Below are 4,154 nucleotides of genomic sequence, written 5' to 3'. Positions count from 1 at the left end.
GTTTTTGTCACGTATACTATATATGATATATATTGGAGTTTATATGCTACATATATATGTTGGAGTTTTTAGTTTTCTAAGACAATTTATGTCCAAAAATCACTTTGCCTACTGCGTTGGTCCCCTAAAAGAGACACATATATAATCAACTTATTTAAGTAATTACAGATGAAGGCATAGACTGGGGATGATCTACCTAAAGATCCTTCATGACGAGTCTTAAAAACCTTAAGCCAAGACAGGAACAGGAGTATGGCTATTGGTTGTGCTAGTCTAGAGACACAATGGTATCACCTCATAATTGATACCTCGTGTTTTCTTGTTTCCGTGTTTACTATCTGTTTTCTTTTAACTTTTTTTTTCAACTTATTTATTTGAGAGAGAGAGAGAAAGAGAGAGCGAGTGAGCATGAGCAGGGAGGAGAGGGAGAAGGAGTCCCCCTGTGAGCTGGGAGCCCAATGTGGGGCTCGATCCCAGGACCCTGAGCTCATGACCTGAGCCAAAGGCACACGCTTAACCAACTGAGCCACCCAGGCGTCCCATATCTCTGTGTTTTTTAATAAAATATTAAATAGAACTATTGGAGTTTGAAGCGATCAAATATATGCCTCTATTCCAATACCACTGCTACTTGAATGACGGTTGATGTTTTCTACACCTGGTCATCCGGTCTTCGAACAAATACAATGAACATAATGTTTCTAGTATTGATGTTCATGTTATCAGAAAGTTCATTCTTACAGTGAACTGAAATTGGATTCATTACCTATAACTTTTAAACTTTGGTTCTAGATATACTCTCTGAAGGAATAAAAATAAATCTACTTGGGGCACCTGGGTGGCTCAGTCAGTTAAGCATCTGACTTTGGCTCAGGCCATGATCTCAGGGTCTCGGATCAAGCCCCACGATGTGCTCCATGCTCAGTGGGGAGCCTGCTTGTCCCTCTGCCCTCCCCCTGCTTGTGCTCTCTCTCTTTCAAATAAATAAAAATATTTTTTTAAAAAGTCTACTCTCACTTTTCCTCAGAGGCCCTCCACACGTGTATAGCTTTTCAGTTGTTCCACATGAGTATTCTCTTCTCCAAATCAAGTATACTTAATTCTTCCTATGGTTCTTCTAGGCATTTCAATTTCCTCCTTCTTCATTCATTCAGTCAACTTTTACTGAGGATCTACTAAGTTTATTTTTTTATTTTTATTTTTTTAAACATTTTATTTATTTATTTGACAGAGAGATAGAGAGCACCAGTAGGCAGAGTAGCAGGCAGAGGGAGAGGGAGAAGCAGACTCCCCGCCGAGCCGGGAGCCCGATGCGGGGCTCGATCCCAGGACCCTGAGATCATGACCTGAGCCGAAGGCAGACGCTTAACTGACTGAGCCACCCAGGCGCCCCAAGATCTACTAAGTTTAAAACACTGTGCTGCCTCCTGTCTCTATAGTGATAAGCAAAACCAGACATGGTTCTTGTTCTCATGGAACCCAGAGTCAAGGCAGAGAAAACAGACATTCATCACCTAGTCACACTAATGGATTGATAATTAAAAGCTCAGATAAGTGCTCTGAAGGGAAAGAATGTCATTCCATGCAAGCATCTGACAACAGAACCTGACCTAGTCTGGGGATCCAGGGAAGGCTTCTCCGAGAAAGTGGTGGCTGAGCTGGGACGTGAAGAAATCGTGGGCTAAAGGGTGGAGAGGAGGACAGATAAAAGTACAGCAGGATCAGCATGTTCAGAGATCCTAAAAGAGAGGGTATGTGGTCAAAGAAGGAAAGAATAGTGTGGTAGAGTGCAGACAAGGATGGACAGAGAGGTGACAGGTAGAGCTGGGGAGTTCAGGATAGAGAACATCACCAGGAGCCTTGCAGGCCTGGGAAAGGTTTTGGATTTCATCCTCAAAACAATAGGAAGTCACAGAAAGGTGTGGTGAATTGTAAATTCCTGGTCACCAAATATTCTGGCTTTACTTCCTCCAATGTTCCTCCCTGTGGGAAGACCATGCCTCCCGCCCTACTGAACTCAGAGGAGACTTTGTGACCTGCTTTGGCCAATGAAATGTGGGCGGCCATGGTGTGTGTCCCTTCTGGGCAGAAGCTTTAAGAGCCAGCACATGGATCACACTTTCTCTTTGGTCATGTCACTGCTACCATGACCAGCAATGTCCCATACAGAGGCTGCTGCCTCAGCTCGAATTCCAAAGTGAAATTTCCATGGACCAAAGCCACAGACATGCTGTGAATGAGCAATAAAATGCTGTTGTTGAAAGCTAACGAGATTTCTGGGGTTGTTTGTTACGACAGTATTACCTAACTTATTCTGACCGATACAAAGGATTTTAGAGGGCCTGAGGGAACATGACCAAATTTGTGTTTTGAAAAGATGAGTAACTACTCTTCAGAAAGTAGACCTGAAAAGAAACCAAAGTAGATTCTGGAAAACCAGTTAAGCCATTATAACCTTAACCCGAGTAAAGGACAGCAATACATTGGACAATGGTGAACACAGAGGTACAAAGATGTAGGTGTAGCCAAAAGCTATTTAGGAGATAAAATTTTCAGAGTTTAGCGATAGATTTGGATCCTTGATTGGAGAGGGGGATGGAGAAATAGATGTATCGGGGTGATGCCTACGTTTCTGGCTACATTTCAGATGAACACTGATGGGCTTCTGAAGAAATGGGTAAAAGTAGAGGAGAACAATACTTAGGGAAAGATCATGAGGTTGGTTTAGAGCAAACCTAACCTGAAGCACCTCTGAGGCAGCCAAGTGATGTTCAGTGGGCAGCTGGCTACAGGTCTAGAACCCAAAGGTCAGGTTACAGATACAAACCTAGGAATCACTGGCATATAGATGGTGGTAATCATGGGCAGCAGGGAGTTTGCTGGGTACAGAGTAGAGAGTAAAAAAAAAAATATATATATATATATATAGAGAGAGAGAGAGAGAGAGAGAGAGAGAGAGAGAGAGAAAGAGAGAGAGAGACAGAGAGAGAAGTTGATTGATTTTAGGATTAAATGTTTAGAAACTCCAAAATGTAACATCTGGGGATAGATTTACTCTTATTAAGAAGGATTAGCCAGAGAGGAGGAAGGAAAATCAGGAGAAAATGATGTCTCCAAAGCCATAAGAAAAGACTTTTTCAAAAAGAGCAAAGTAATTAAGTGTCAAGGCTCCTCAGAACTCAAGAAAGACGAGGACCAAGAAATCTCCATTGGGTTTAGCCACATGAAGTTCACCAGAGGCCTTTGCCAAAGCTGTTGTTTCCAGACTGATGTGGCAGAAGTCTGGCTGGTGTGGTGCCACACTCAGCCCTCCGGGTCCCTGCTGTCTGTAGCACAAAGACAAGAGTGAGGCGAGGTCTGGGTACTCTGTGCATTACATCTGCACAAGAGGATCCATCTCTCACGTGCAAGTCCCCAGCCAGGAGCTCACTAACATTCACTAACATGCTCCCTGGGTACACACAGTAGCGTGTCCTGCCTACTTTCTTCACCCTCCGCAGAGATTAAGCAAAAAATTCTAGCTCCAAACCATAATAAAACCATTATTTAACATCAGTTTGTGGGTATTTAGGAAAACAGGATTAACTACAGATGCCACGATATTCAGTTATAAATCTAAACAGACTCTCAAAAAGTGTATTCACATTAATTTAACCTAATTAAGGGAAAGTCCCAAAAACCACATGCAATGCAACACACACACACACACACACACACACACACACACATCACTTTCTACTGATTTTGTGTATATATATATATTCTTACTTTTAAATTAGAGTGGGTTTTGGGAGGGTGATGGGAAGATGGCGATGAAGAAAGAATTCTCCCTTATTTTTCTTCCTTTTTGGTTCAGACTGCTCTTACAAATATTTTGACTATGTATTTCTAGCTTATTCATTTATAAAATTATCTGTTTCTTCTCTTTTTACAAAATTCTTTATCGTATGAATCCTTCTTTCGAACTGCCTCAGACCTGGCCTTTTGTTACTCGCCCACTTCTGCCACCTCATGTCTCAGTTCCTTGCCCCTCTCCAATTTATTTTGCATAAGCACGTGCCTGACAGAATCCTATTCCTAAAATCCTATTTTAATCATTTCTCTGCCCTTTCAAGAACTTATAATGGTTCCCTACTTCCCACCACATGAAAAAT

The sequence above is a fragment of the Eumetopias jubatus genome, unplaced genomic scaffold (assembly GCF_037043125.1).
Source record: "Eumetopias jubatus isolate StellerSeaLion01/CBP00866 unplaced genomic scaffold, mEumJub1_p1.0 scaffold_6, whole genome shotgun sequence".
Taxonomy (NCBI): domain Eukaryota; kingdom Metazoa; phylum Chordata; class Mammalia; order Carnivora; family Otariidae; genus Eumetopias; species Eumetopias jubatus.
Note: the sequence above shows the minus strand (reverse complement) of the source record.